This window comes from Bactrocera neohumeralis, chromosome 4, assembly GCF_024586455.1.
Source record: "Bactrocera neohumeralis isolate Rockhampton chromosome 4, APGP_CSIRO_Bneo_wtdbg2-racon-allhic-juicebox.fasta_v2, whole genome shotgun sequence".
Taxonomy (NCBI): domain Eukaryota; kingdom Metazoa; phylum Arthropoda; class Insecta; order Diptera; family Tephritidae; genus Bactrocera; species Bactrocera neohumeralis.
In genome coordinates, this window is record NC_065921.1 from 3,927,785 (window position 1) to 3,943,874 (window position 16,090).

General features: G+C 40.5%; 1 protein-coding gene across 8 annotated transcripts in view; it reads left to right on the forward strand.

Moving 5' to 3' along the window:
* The window catches only part of LOC126756393 (inositol-pentakisphosphate 2-kinase), a 214,613-nt gene that overhangs the window by 183,157 nt on the left and 15,366 nt on the right, over positions 1-16,090 (forward strand). For 2 of the 8 annotated variants that reach the window (XM_050469442.1, XM_050469437.1), the window contains exon 1: positions 14,951-15,166. The exons of 5 other annotated variants lie outside the window; for them this stretch is intronic. The gene's annotated coding sequence lies outside the window, so the exon portion shown is untranslated. Of the gene's footprint in view, positions 1-14,950; positions 15,167-15,352 lie in introns of those variants that run through there. One more of the 8 variants, XM_050469443.1, reaches the window with a different exon arrangement.

The following is a 16,090-nucleotide window of genomic DNA, read 5'->3' on the forward strand; positions in this document are numbered from 1 at the left end:
TTCGACTTAAGCAACAACAGCAATAAGCGATGTGAAAACAGTTGTGAAACGGCTGCAACGCAAATAATAAATTTGCATAATTCTGTACAAACAAGCAATTTGTAGTTATCCGCACAGGCACACACACATACACACATACACAAGTAACTGCATAATCGCGTCGCCATTCGCGTCCTTGGGCTGACAGTGGGCCCTCCCATCCGGCAGCAGCGCTTCGAAAATTTCGAGTGCATGTCGCACACTCTGCAATTGCACGGTGTGGCATGGCGTGTTGCAAGCCATTGTGATTACACTCGCCAAGTGGTACGTGCTGCTAACCCGCGCGCCGCCAACTCCGCGGCGCACTTACCCATTGCCCGTGATGCTGTGATGTTGTCAGCCTTAAAATGTCATTTTCGTGCAAATTTTTGCTCAAACAACAAACAAAAACAACAACAGCGACAAAGCTGCGTCCAATGCGAGTCGCTAATTCAATTACGAGATTACGAATTTTCCAAAAATTTTCAATAAATGTTGCACGCAAAGTCGTTACAACTATGTATTTATGTATGTGTGTCGCGGGGTAAATTGTTATTCGTTTGTCATTAAAAATCACGTCCGACATTTCAACATCAAAATGCAAATTGCTCTTGAGGGAGCGAGCACAGCAGTCAAATGCATTTTGCTCGCTTGTCCGTGAGTTGTTGGTAAAAGTGTTGCAAATGAAATGTCGGAGCAAATATTTTGAAGCGCTTAGCAAATTTCCCGTTACGTTACGGGCATTAATTATCGAAACAAGACAAAATATTTGCCATAAACACAAAAAGCTGAAGTCCTGAAATCCACTTATTTTTTTTTAAATAAATTTAACTAATAAGATAGCACGAGCGCCATCTATTTTTTGATAATTTTCCGTAATCGAAGGTAGTCCCAGAGTTCCAAGAGCAATACAAATTTCAATAATTAGGTGCTTTCACAAGCTCTTCAATGTTCTGCAAAGCTAAAACTCTATATGAGCCTTGTTTCAAAAGAATGTTTATAAGAATAGGGATCACTTTCAGCAATGAATCAGCTCATATCTTATTGGAAATTCTTCCCGCATTCTTAAGCCTCCTAGGAACTAACAAACCAAAGCAGACGTCGGTTTAAGACTTATATAATTTGGCAATTCCCTTCATCTCTTTTTGCTTAAACTGCCACAATGGACCAAAAATAAATTTCCATCAAATAAATGAGAGCCCAACTTGGAAAGTCCTTTCCAAGCCGCACTGAGTTCTATTATTATCAATTTTTATTGCTCTTTTAGAAAGTGGTAATCATTAACCTCCTCATCTAAATCATGTTCACATAATACAAAGTCTACTAAAGAGTAATATAAATGGGGAAATTGGTCATAATCCTAAATTTAGAAAATCCTTTGCTATAAAATCATCAAGTTTAATTAAACTCATGCAAAATATGACCCGTTATTTATATTTTAGTAAGTCAAGCGCTTTTGTTTTGGACGCATGAGTTAATGTTAGCAGCTTAAATAAATGTACAACCCAAAATTGTCTATTTAATCCCAGCAATCTAACGACCCTGCTGGAAATTCATGCGTGCGTTGTTTGATGGGTCATAGCAAAAGGTACCGAGATAAGAAATAGGAAAAGTTGTAATTACATAACAGTGATACACACAATGATTCTAAGTGGCAGTGACGCGACTAGTCTAGACTTTTGAGTCACGATCAAGAAATTTCTTTGGGATTGGAGAGGTCACCAAAAAAATATGCATCAGGTCTGGAAAATGGAAATTTCGGTGCAGAAGCTAGTTACAACCATTTCAATAAGCCAGGATTGACTATTAGAAAGGATTTGCTGTGTGTTTTTGATGTGATTTCCTGGGAATCACCCACTATAAGCTATCTCCTTAAGACCAAACTCTTAATGCGAGACTGTACTATAAACAAATTAATAATAGTCAAGAAGCGACAGCTTTAGCCAATAGGAGAGGAATTGTGTTCCTAAAGGACATGGTCAGGTCACTCACCGCCAGAAACTGCTTGACTCGGATATTTTTATGCATTGACCATATATTTTGGACCTAACACCATGTGCCTGTGTCATATTTTGATAGTAAAGTTTCGCTTGTAAAGAAGCTTGTGACAATCAACTGTCCCAGATTTTACTAATACAGACAAAGGTATAGAACAAAATGGTGTATATTAGACCTAAATCTTAAATCGACACTCCGTCATAACGTCTATGTTGAACATAGGACATCCATGTTGTTGCATAATGTGGCATTATACAGGCTTTGTCCGGAAAATAATAGGACTGATTTTCTTCCGTCGCGACTGTACTTCGGAGCGTGCGCGCAGCGACTTGATTTGGTAGAGGGCGTTCCTAGCTAACGAACGAGCGGTGGAGTGGTCAGTTGTCTTCGAGCACCTGAAGAGTCAGGAGTCATTTCCGCGCGACGTGTTTCTGTGAGTGGTGCAAGCCAAAAATGCAGCGTTTGTTAGAGCAGAAGTACGCGATCAAATTCTGTGTGAAACTCGGTAAATCTGCGACAGAGACCTTTAATATGATCAAGCAGGCTTACCCAGATGTTGCTTTGGCAAGAAGTGGTGTGATTCGGCGGCACTAGGCCTTTTTGGTGGGCTGGGAAGAGGTCGGTGATGAACGAGCAAATCTAAAGTAAAATCGATGCTCAATATCTTTTTTGACATCAAAGACATCGTCCACCATGAATTTGTTCCTCCTGGACAAATCGTCAGTGCCAAGTTTTACGTGGAAGTCCTCAAAAAACTCAAAGGAAGAGTCAATCGGGACCGAGAAGACATCGCAGCCGATTGGAAGTTGCATTACGACAACGCCCCGGCTCACACTGCCTTTCTTGTGAACAGCTACCTAACCAGGCCCAGCATCCAACGCTTCCGCAGCTGCCCAGCCCAGATATGGCCCCAGGACTTTTTTGTTTCTTTGTGTGAAAAGCGGGGGTTGAAGCAGCATGCACCTCGGCTCTCATGGCTATTCCGGAGAATGCCTTCCGTGACGCCTTCAATGCTTGGAAATCGCGCTGGCAGTGCTGCATCAACGCACTCTTATTACTTTCCGGATAAACCCTGTAATATGACATTATTATACATTTCTCCACATTCCTAATTTAAACCACACTAAGCGAATATTATTTCTGTTATAATTTTCGTTTGTTCTTTCTTCATGGGTTTTATTTAAAGTCAGTACAAATTCTAAATACATGCAACAGTTTTTCATTAGGGTGAGCCATCACATTATAAAATTGGTATTAAGATTTTTAAGGGAGTTAAATTATAAATTGTATTGATTATAATTACTTGATATTTACAGATATTTATTTATTCTTATTAGAGTAGAGACAGACTATTCAACAGTACCTGCTTTATGGTTAACCTTACATACTTCATTCTCGACTGAAATGGTTCATCCATAAGAACTTGTCACTTTACTTTAAACTACTTCTACTAACTTAAACTCCAATTCAGAGTAAAATATAGGACATTTTTTAAAATAAAAATATTTATACAAAAAGTCGGACCACCCCAGTGTTTACAAAACAGACAAACTAATCGCCTAAGCGAGAGTGATCAGTCCAAAACTCGAGTGCTGCTAACAAAATCTGTTTAATGCGAAATACTAAATATTTTTTTGGAAACTCTGCACCATCAAGTGGGCGTTTAAATAGGACCATTAATCGAAAGCGCATAAAATCGGCTCAAATTTTGTTGACACACCAGAGTAATCGGCAGAAATCTATGTACGAGGTTTTTATGACAGCTCACTAAATATTTATGGAAAAATGAGGTGAACTAGTCTCACGCACACACACTCATAAACACATATGCAAGTGAAAGCCACTCACTGAGTGGCACTTAGTAAACACACACATATGCATATATGTATACTCTTTATATAAAATTTAGCGCTGGTTAGATGAGCCCACGCGCGTCTCGCACATCGTAAAACCAAACAATGTTGTGGCCCTCAAAACCCAATAAAATATACCAGAGAGCATCCCCACTTCCGAACGCCACAAACGCCTACCGAAATGCCACTACATTACAACCTCTGCGCCGCGTAGCCACTTTCTGTGTATATGTGTGTGCGAGTGTGAGTCCGAGTGTGTGTGGTGTATACCGTCCGCCGTCTGTCGCTCGTCAGCTGTTGGCTGGCGCTTATTAAAATAGCAATAATGCATATTTATAAATTATGAAGTGCCCCATCCGGCTCGTGCCCTTCAACGCCTGTCGGCTAACTGTGCATATTAGTTGAATATTCATATTAGAAACAACCAAAGTGCACAGACATGAGAACGAGAACGAGTGGGTGTGTGTGTGCGCTGCTTTGTCTATGAAAATGAGAGCATTAGGGAGTTCTGTCTATTGAGCCAAGCATTTACATATGCAGTTATGCGTCTGTGTGTGTGTGAGTGTGAGGTGTGGTCTGGTGCTAAATTTCGTAAATAATATTCATATGTAATTACGTAACGAACTCAAGCTGGGGCTTTAAATTTATTAGGGACCATTAAAAGTTTTGGCAAACAATGCACGCGCCACACACACTCACAAACGCCTGCAAATGTGGCACTGGTGTACGAATTTGGGTGGACCCCTGTATAGGTGTCAGTAAAAATATGCTTTGGTCAGAATTACTTATTTTCTTACGTTTATATTTATAGCGTATATGTGTATGTTTATTTAGGGCAATAAAGTTCGCCTTATAAATAATTAAAAAATACTCAGATGCTCGCCTTTGATCCGAAAGTGAAAATTTCTAAGAGAACGGTAGCCCAAGCGGAGAATAAAAAAAGGATACCATCTTACCTCGAGTCTCAAACAGTATAGAACAGAAAAGTAGTTCCACAATCGCGGATGTGTTGGCTTAAAGCTCCCAAACCTTAGGCTTTCCCATGAGTTGATCGGAGAGAGCTTTGAGTATTTCTTTAGTAGCAAAAGAGAAGTTTGGCTCAATATGAATGGATCCAGTTGAATACTCGACTTGAGACTCTATAGCTTTCATTTAAATAATGAATTAACTCATAGTTCCTGAGGCATTCTCCGTAATAGCCTTGAGAGCCGAGGTGCATGCTGCTTGGATCCCCTTTTATCAGCTTTTCAGGCAAGGGAACAAAAAAAGTCAAGAGGGCCACATCTGGGCTGTAGGGCGGCTGCGGAAGCGTTGGGATGCAGGCTTTGGTTAGGAACAGCCCGATTGACCCTTCGTTTAAGTCTCTTGAGTACTTCCACGTAAAACTTGGCGTTGACGGTTTGTCCAGAAGGAAACAATTCATGGTGGACAATGCCTTTGATGCCAAAAAAGACAATGAGCATCGTTTTCATTTTGGAAATGCTTGTCTGACTCTACAGCTGTTCGGAGACAACTGGCAAACCACTCGTTCCTCTACCGCATCCGGTCGGTGCGTGCACGTTCCGAAGTACAGTTGCGGCGGAAGAAAAATACGAGTACTTCACATTTTGCTTATGGTAATTCTTTCTCAAAGCTACTTAACAAATAATTCTTGCCAATTAAGAGCTTTCTTCCATTCTATTATAATCCGAAACATTTGGAGCTTTAAATCTTTTCCGCTTCGGCAGTTTCAGTTAATAATAACAGTATAATTTCGCCTGTTGCAAGCACATGCCCCTAATTTGCTTCCACCAGACGCAATTCACAGCAGTCAGTCCACTGCAATCTGCGAGCTGGCTTCCCACAAAGAGGCTCCCAACGGCTTCTTCCGTAGACCAAAGCAAGCAAAGGAGCTTTGTGAACGCATGCTGTGGCTCTTGAGCTGTTGGTAGCTGAATTTGGGCCAACGAAAACAAGCATTACTTATACTTGGTCACCAACATAAGAACACGTGAACGCTGGGCCTTTGCATTGTGGCTGTGGCAGCGGCAACGACTTGGCCAATATTTTTGCAACACGATTTCTTGGCGCGAAACACACATATTTTCGCACGACACCATGAAAGAAACAATACACAACAGCTGCGGCAACAACACTTTCCTGGTAACCATAAATTGAGGTACACGACGGCTTGCAACGGCTTTGTAAGTATGGTGTATGCAATAATAGTGGCAACTACCGACAATATTCCGCGCTGCAGCAAGGATGCAGTGTTGCCGCGCCAAATGCTGCAGCCCGTTGACTATGGCCCCCTCCCGTAACAGGTGGTTGTGTTGGCTTCTACCCGCTGCGAACATTACCATTATAACCAGCAGCTTCCGCAGTGCCACAAACAACGAAAGCAACAACAGCGGCTGCAGCGCCGCCACAATACAGCATTAAACTAGCTGGAAATTAAATTAAAATCCCCCCGAAAATAAAAAGCTGTAGGAAAATATGAGCTGTCAAAAGTTAATTTATAGTAACAGGCGGTCAGTCGATGTATCGCAGCCAACCGCCCGCGAGTGGTGCCCGTACCGAGGTGTGTTTGTGGCCAAAGCGGCCAGCTCGTAGCGGTTCGGTTGGTCGTTCACCCGTTGCATCTGGCGAGTGGGCAATGGCCCCAAAATTTGTGTGAACTTAAATTACTTTTTGTGCATGAAATAATCACGGGGCTGTTTGCGAGAGTTCGGCGTGGAATGCCAAAGGGTAATACTAAAATGGCAACCAAATTAGTGAGATGAGTGTCACATGTTGCTACAGTATATAACAGTTTTGTTCACCTAACGGTTGTATGTGTCACCTAAAAATGGTCGAGATAGATATCGGGTTTTATAAATATAAATGATCGGGCTTACGAGACGAGTTGAAATCCGGATATCGTCTGTCTGTCCATACAAGATGTAACTGGAGTAAACTTGAGATATCTTGATGAAACTTGACATTAAATTTTAATTTCGTGATGGTATCGAATATTTGGATCCCAGTACCTATAGTTGACCTTTGACCGAAAATATTGGTCAATGTGTCAGATTTACCAAGGGAACGCTATTCCCTTTAATTCTATCTGAGAGAACATCGATAAACAATATTAGTTAGTGGCAAAGGCAAGCGGGGTAGTCATGGACAGTAGTTTTTTCGATACTAGCCACATCCATAGACATTTCCGAAGTTGGAATTTGTAACTGTGATTACTGAAAATTTTCTGATGTCGATCGAAAGGAACAATGTCTATGAAATACCATAAAGCTGAAAGTGCTATCGTGGCTTTGCCAACGAGTCGCTACTCAGCAGTGCTTTTGCGCTCTAAGTTTGGATCTATAGATCTCCTTTGGGCTCGACAAGCGCCGATCAATAACCAGAACTTGTTTAGAGTCAAAACTGCAACCCAAGAGGTTCTCTGAACTATTTGCTCTTATCAAACTTAATACCGCCGCTATGACCCGTTCTAACCCGACGCTGTCCAATAAGCTCATAGATGTTGAGGTTACATAACCTGTGTCATACAAGTTTCCAAAGCTGTATTGAAGAAAGCGGGGATACTTCCTTCTCAACTGTTTTGCTTATGCTAGTATGGGGTTTTCTGTATACACATGTACTTTCAGCGAACTTGTTGAAGATGCTGAGATTGTTCTTAATCGCCTTAACAAATTTGTGGTAGGATCAAAGCGCATCGTCGATCTATAACGCCAGATGAACCATATCTAGCAGTTTTGGTAATTATAAGCACCAGCGGTGACAGCTGCTTAAGTGAGATCCTGCGTGACCTTTGGTACGAAGACCATCCTTAGCTCCTAACCTAACGATTGTCTAACTTTTTGATATGATATTTCTCGTACAAATGGTTTTTTAACCCAAAATAGGTCTCAGTCTCGGCAATTTATTTTTCTGTATTCAGGGCTGAGAAGCACCAAAAGACTCTCGGTGCCATATAATATAATACTGTGAATGTTTAGCAATTCCGTATCCAATTCATACAGTTTTCCGTTGAGCCCGGCTTTGCACAAATGTGATTGGTAGCACTGGAGATATACGACTGCAACGACATCTATTGACAAAATACGAAAAGACGTTTTCGACTACCCAATATATAATTTTAGGGCCTCCGACGCTCCCTTCTGGGCGTTACAAACTTTGTTGCAAACTGTTCAGGGTAAATATATTGGTATATATTTTTCTCTGTGTGCTACATTTCACAATTCTGGCTCCACTGCCAGCTCATGGCCAAAATTCACACATCGTTCTTATTATACAATGGAATGTCACTTGGAATCAAACAAAGAAGGAAAACTCTCGCCTGCAAGTTCGAACTGTAAATATTTTACGGCTATAGAAATATCAATACTTCAATCTTCGGGCGCACAAAGATTTGATGGACAGCAAAGGGAACAACAACACCAAGACGGATGTGGCACGTCAACGCCGTCGCCATTAGTTCGGCGCCAACGTCCACAAAGCAACACAAGTGAAGGGCATGGGAATTCAGGACGACAGCGAGGCGATGCAGTTGATTGAGTGAAAGTCAAGTCGTGTTGTGTCAAAGCCTGTGCACAGCCCAGCCCTGCCCTGTCCTTTTACAAGTGCCAAAGCAGCTGGCTTCCGCTCCCAGCAAAAATATACAGCTGGCGTGGGTGTGCGCGCGTGTGTGTGTGCGTGTTGGTGTTTATTGGTTTGTGTGCGGATGACACCACAAAGTGCCAATTCTAACACTTTAATGACTTTCTAATATGCAACACGAGAAGTACATAATTTAGTTGCACGTGGCAAGGCTGCACATTCCATTTTGCCCTCAAACTCTGGCTCCTCCATCTTTTTTAGTAACTTATTTACCGAACCAAAGTCACAGTGTGTTAGTCAACACCGAAAGACGTGATGAGAATTTCTATGCCCCATATGCCTTTGTTGCAGTTGCATTCTACAGAGGCCTCTCTCACCGGGCAGCGGCAAATGTACTGTGTGCCTGATGTGTGTGTGTGTGTGTATGTGAGTGTACTTTCATTTATTGGCATTTATATGTGTGTGTAGATTCCAACATTTTCCGTCCGAGTGCTGCCATGGGGAATTGCAAAGTGCGACACGAGCGTCAAGTTACTGCTCCGTAACAGAGCACGTAAAGCTGGACAGCCAATACCTTTAGAGGCCGTACGCAACTGTGGGTCCACTAACAAAACTGTGCACTCGTTTCTCTGTGTGTGTATGGTAGTGTATTGGTGCGGCGTCTGGTGACTATAATGAATAATTTACAAAGGTGTTTGGTGTTAATTTGTTAATTGCTTAAACGTCTCTGTTAAATGTGGAGACTGCCATATTGTATGCCTCTCATTGTTTACTAAACGCCAGCAATCTCATATATTTGCATTAGCACAAAGAATCCTTTCATTATTGCGTTATGAGATTTTATTGACAAAATACTATACTTGCCACAAACTGGGTCAAGTAATGTCAATGAAGGGGCTGCATATCCTTTTGTGTCTGTGTTAAGAGCCATTTTGTAATTCGAAGTTAATGAGAGAGGCACTTTGCAAAAATGTATGACTCCTTAAGTTCTTTAGAAGATGAACAAAGTATATGACTCTCAAAAAGTATAAAACTTAAAAAAATATAACCAGAACTTTGAACTACTTTATTTTTCCATAATATTGTTCTGTAATCTGGTTATTAATGGGTTATAATACTTAGACTTTGTTCATACTATGTAATCACACCGCGAGAATCACTTGAGAATCAATGATTAACAATCGTAGATCTCACCGGCATTTTTGGAATATCAATAGGATCAGTAAAAGCCATTTTGAAAGATCATTTGGGCCTAAGAAAAGTGAAAGAACGATTGGTTCAAAAATCATTATATTTTTTCGAAAAACTGCGTCGCGTTAACGTCTATGAAACAATGCTATTCGACTACCATAATATCATGAAACGTATAAATACTGGCGATGAGTCCTGAATCTATGCATACGACCCGGTAACAGAGATCAATCAGCCGAATATCGTGGCGAAGGTGAGCTTAAGTCGAAGAACCAACGTCAGAGCAGGTCAAAAACCAAAGATATGTTGATAGTTTTCTTCGATTATCCTTCTTAGATTTTGCAGAATAATCTAAAAATTTTAAAATTATGAACAAAGTCTTACTATTTTTTGCGCATAGAGTGTGTAGTCGTAGAAGTTCTCTAACGCTCTCTCACCCTCTCTCTCAATATTCATTGTTATGTAAGCCCTGAAAGAGTCCAGTTCAGACTTAACAGTCGAACAAGTACTCTCAGTCTTGCAAATGTGGAATTTCCAGGATTTCAAAATGTATAATTCCTAGTCCTATCTATAGAAGTTGACGAAATCGGCTATGTGGACAAATCGAGGATAGTTTACTATAATGCCGAGAGTCTACGAGAATGTATAACTTTATAATAAGCTTGAAGTTACGGACCAGATTTATCGTTATGTATGTATTTTGCAATCTCTACATAAAAAGAATCGCCATTATGCAGAGCTGCAAAGAAACAGAGGGAGAGAGAAAGGGAAGGGACAGAGACAGAGAGAGAATAGAAACACTTTAAGTGCTAACAGCGTGATATTTTATTTTCACTTAATATATTTATTATTAATAACTTGCATATAAATGACCGCAATAAGATTGAGATTGCAAGCTGAATGCGCACACACATCAGGACACCGCAGCGCCACAAGTGAAAAAATAATAAAAACCAAGCGATATCGATGCAAATAGGTTCCACTCAATTAACCACAAGCAGAAGCAGCAATAAAAGACTTCGAATGCACTTCAAAAGTATCTGAACGATGCGACTGTCACACTCCACCGGAGCGCAGGATACAAAGCAGCGAGGCATGCAGAAGAAGAGATGAGGAGACCCAAAGCTGTGATGTGGCGAGCGCCTGCAGCGAAGAACAACAATGTCTTTGAGACTCAGCAAGAGTGCAAAAAGCAATATACACACGATGTACGTACGTGTTCATGTGCTTGACACCACTATAAACGCCACAATCGTGCAACGTGATTTGTATTACTACTTAGTTACGCTGCATACGCATGCGCATCCTGTCTAGCTTCAGCACTGGGACACAGTAACCCGGCTAGGCGCTCGTTGGCTTGTGAGGGTATTGTGTTTACATTTCAAGCTTCGTTTCCCAGCGCAAACACACAGCTTTCCAAGCATACTTACAGGCGCAGCCGCTGCCTTTTGCTTTGTAAGTCGGTACAATGCACGCGTGCGCATGTGTGTGTGTGTGTCTAGCGAACACGTCACTATTTAAATGCAACGTTAAATTTGCAATTGAAATGAAATTGTTCGCATGCATCTTCAGCGCGCTCCAGAGTACACAATCGTGCCAATGTCAAAGACGCTTTCGGCATTTTCTTATTGCCAGGCGTCTCTGTGCTCGAAATCGACGTTGACAAAAGACTTTCGATTACTTCTGATTGCCTGCACTCAAGGTGACATCCAGCATTGTTGTGCGCCGGGGGTGGACGTTAGGCGGGCGACGTGCGATATAGACGTCTTTTTGTAGGAAAGAAGCAGGAGAAATATAAAACTAGACGAAGCTAAAGGTCATAGGGTTAAGACGATATTGAATTTGATGTTTCTGAACTGCAGACAGCACATTTTTTAAGCATTAAAATGGAGCTGCAGTCGCTGAGCGCGAACATGCTGTCCTGCAACGTCGACTCGCCCTTGAGCTCGAAATTTTCATTTGTCTAAGACACATGACCGTCGCCTTCGTTATAAATTACTGTGACACATAATTTTCAATTACGCGATTAAAGCCCAGTTAACAACAGCGCACCAGTCGTTTTTTCTTTTCGCAACGTGACGCCAATTGGAGATTCCATAGAGCTCATCATTCCACCGAATGCAATATTCGCCGTGGCCAACGCGCAAAGGACCATAAATCTTCCGCAGAACCTTTCTTTCGAAAACTCGTAACGTCGACTCATCAGATGTTGCCATCGTCTATGACTCTGAATCATGTAGTAGGACGGAAATAATAAGTGCCTTATAGAGTTTGGTTTTTTTCGTCGAGCGAGCACTTAACTTCTCAATTGCTTAATCAACCCAAAGTAGCACCTAGTGGCATTCCGCGTTGGATTTCGAGGTTGGAGGATGGAGTTATGTGTAGAAGTTCACGCAAGTGAGGAAAATTCTCTGATTGCCATTTACTTGGGAGTGGCCAGAAATTATTATTTTAAATATGGATTAAGCAGCTCATGACTTCCGGTTCTAGATCAAGTATCCTCTGGGTAGCCAAAAAACACCCGTTTGAAGGCGAGTTTAAGTGAGAAGGCGAAATATCCCCTCCACAGGATTGTGCGCTTGGATTGGGACCCGATTTTTCTTTCGTGGCAGTGGCTTGAAATGCTATAATGTTGCCATGGCAGTCTTTTCGTGATCAGCAAATGAAGATATGGGCGTGGACTTTTACAGGTTCCATAAAAGGAAAGGAAGGAAGGAGGCCTTCTTAACTAAAGTTAGTATCTCTGCACTCACCGACTGCATTGGACTCTCTTTATGTTTTTAGCAGGTAATGCCGATAGATTGCGAATTAGTTTTTGAAAACAGTCTTCACTATGCGGAAGTTCCTCACAATTTATTTCCGAAGCCAAGAAAACTTATTGTTCTGTTCACTATATTAAATTTTTGTATTTTAGTAGACCTGCGTCTGATCTTCTTCTTTTTTTTTATCGTAAACACCGCTTACGCGGTTATGCCCGAGTTAACAACAACGCGCCATTCGTTCTTCCTTTTCGCTGTTTGGCACCAATTGAAGATTCCTAGTGTAGCCAGGTCCTCCTCCACCTAGTCTTTCCAACGGAGTGGAGATCTTCCTCTTCCTCTGCTTCCCCCGGCAGGTACTGCGTTGAATACTTTCAGAGCATGAGTGTTTTCGTCCATTCGAACGACATGACCTAGCCAGCGCAGCCGATGTCCCTTAATTCGCTGAACTACTTCAAAGTCGTCGTATAACTCGTACAGCTCATCGAATGCGATATTCGTCGTTGAATATGAGCAAAGGATCATAAATCTTCCGCAGAACCTTTCTCTCGAAAACTCGTAACGTCGACTCATCAGATATTGTTATCGGCCATGCCTCTACAACATATAGAGGATGGGAATAATGAGTAATTTGTAAAGCTTGGTCTTTGTTTGTCATCTGATGAATACACCAGTTTATGTTCAAAATTTGTTAGAAATTGAATTAATTCATTGTTGTTGTGCTGGCGTTCAAAATTACTCCCAACCGAAGCGCTTGCAGCCAAATCGTTAATTATCTTTCCATAACAATGAACGAATTTACTACTACAAACATACTTTTAATAATCTCTTAAACGGGAGTTTATCTACAATATTACCGTTGAATGCATAAATTTCTCGAACAAAAATTGGCGTCTGAATTATGACTGTTTTTGAATAAAAGCAATAACCTTTAAACCGGTCTTAAGGCCAAGCACAAGCAATAAAACTCGGAGCAGCACACACACACATAAAGTGTTTCAACGGAAAACAACGAGATTGCATAACAAATCGCAGCGGCAGATTAAAAACAAAAAATGCTTGAAATTCGCGCGTTCCACAAGCGAACATTTCTGTTTTGGCCTTTGATTTCCCAGCTGCTTTGATAAGTACTTCAAAGGATTAAAAGTAGGCTGGCGCATGGCTGGAGTGGGCGAGGGTGGACGGCGGTAGGAGGATGTGCGATGCGCGATGAAAACAATGAACTTGCCCCACAGCCACAAAATAAATTTCCACGTGGCTTCTGGTTGGCAAAGTCATGGACGTCGACTCAGCCAACTAAGTGGCCAATGTCTTCCCAACAACACGGACTCCTTCACAGCGGCCTGGCGTCTTGTTTCAGCGCTCTGAGGGAGATAGGCCAAAGCGGAAACGTTGCAGACACATTTTGAAAAGGAATTTGTGGCCGAGCACAAAAGACTCGTGCCGACAAACCGTCTTTTGCAGAAGAGGTGTGGCTGAGTGAAGGAGTTATTTCGCGGTGCCTGTGCAATATCTGTTATTCTCGGTTTCGTATTAGCTTAAAATGTAGTATTGCCATCGCAACCGCAACACAAGTCATCGAACAGAGGCGGCTGACCAGTCTGAGGGGTTGGCAAGCCAAATTATCTAAATTAGACAAGAAATACAGAAGATATTCGAGCTATGATTTATTTCTCTAATCGCAAACCACTTACTAATCCAAATAGTTCGACTATGGCTACAATTAGATTGCTCTTGTCAAAATGGCAGCTTGCAAGGAAATTTAAATTTAAATTCTCAAGCAATATTTTTCACAATATCTGCGCCCCTGATATAACTTGAGGAAACGCCTTTGTAAAACCGAGTTGCATACCTCCCACATACCAAAACTTTGCAATAACAGTTGTTTTAATACAGCATTCCTTGGCTGCGACGTGAAGTTAGAACTGAAACAGGATGAAGAAATTCATTGAGAACTAGAATTCGTTGTAAAATTGAATTGGCAGCGGTGTTAATGTCGAAAGGAAATACACCAGACACAAGTCTGGCTAACGTTTATATCTGGTCAAAGAAAAGAAACGAAAGTCAGCGTTGAAGCAATGGAAAAGTTTGTTTGCAGTTTCAGGAAGGGTAAGCTTTACAACTTCATATTTGAAGAACAAAGAAAAATTGAGTACTGGTAATCTATTGTTTGGAATCAATAGAGCATTTGAACATTAACTTCTAGAATTTACAAGTTTTGAATGAATTAGTAACACTCAACTTCCTTAGGTTATGTCATATTAAACAGATCATAATTTCATAAATTTAACTGAAATAATTATAATCGTTTTATATCGACGCTTAATGCACATATGTATATATACCTAATTCATTAACGTTTGACATATACCCTCAATCACCCTCACCCCTTAAAAAAGTAACAAATTACCCTAATAGTATGAAATTTCCTCTATTACCTTGCATATGCAACACATATGGCCTTAAAAGAATGAAATGTAAACACTGGTAGAAATCCACCTCCAAATTCACCACGATATGTGAACGCCGGAGTGCCGCTAAACAGCTGATAGAACGTAAACAAAATAAAGCAGCTGCAGCCCAAATTGATTTGTTAACAAATTACGAATTGGAACCAAAGAAATATAAATTTAGTGCTAAATAATCGGAAATAACAATACGATTGCGTTTGATAAAAATGCACAATGAGTTCAGTATAATATCTTAAGTTGTCAATAAATTTATCCCACGGATACATGATAAATCAATTCGTGAAACTACAACTTGTTGCCGGTAATGAAGAAATAGTACAAGTGTTTATTTTAAAACGATTAATATATTATGTAGTATTTAAAACGAAATCGTGTACATTTATAAGTCTAAAAAGGTTAAACTTTTCAATACTACGTCATTTAAATCAATTAAAATTAGAAATTTGATATTTAGCACGCTCAGTCATTAAATTATTAACAAACGTAGATGCTGCAGCTACCCGTTCCCTTTTGGATAAAGTCCTCGATTTAATTCAAGTTATTATTCGTACATTGCCCTACTAGTAGTTGAAGTGGCAAATAAAAAGTTGCACAAAAATCGGAAAAACTGTTCCTTAATTTACAAACCACATTAACCAATACAGCGGCCACCACGGGCGTCAATGCCACAGCCAATGTGAAGCAGTTACGTCAACAAAAGCGCTTCAAAAGTTTATAACTTTCCTGCAATAGCAAATTGTAACGCTATACCAGTATATCGCTTTGTTCATTTGGAGCAAAAACTTTTGTAAAATAGCTATAAAAAATAGTAAATAAAGGACGAGTGCACGGCAAGTGCAACTGCAACTATAATAGAACTTGTGTATATTTGTACATATACATACAAATGTATATACTAGCTGCACAAACTTGTGCAGGTTTAGCCATAAAATACGAGTAAAATGCAATTTGTAGGAAAGCTAAAAACTTTTATTTTGAATTAAACAAAATGGAGTTCACAAATATTATGCCATATACAATCTGCGGAGTAGATTCCACAAGTGAGTTTCAGTCAGTTAACCAGACAGCAGTTGACATCGTATGGACAACTTTCAAGCAACTAACTATTTACTTGCATAATTTCAACTTTTATGTGTTGAATTTAAATTACTTCTCAGAAAACTGTTGTGCGGGTTATTGTTGACCGTTTCCTTACATATATAAATTTAAAATTTAAATTCTACAG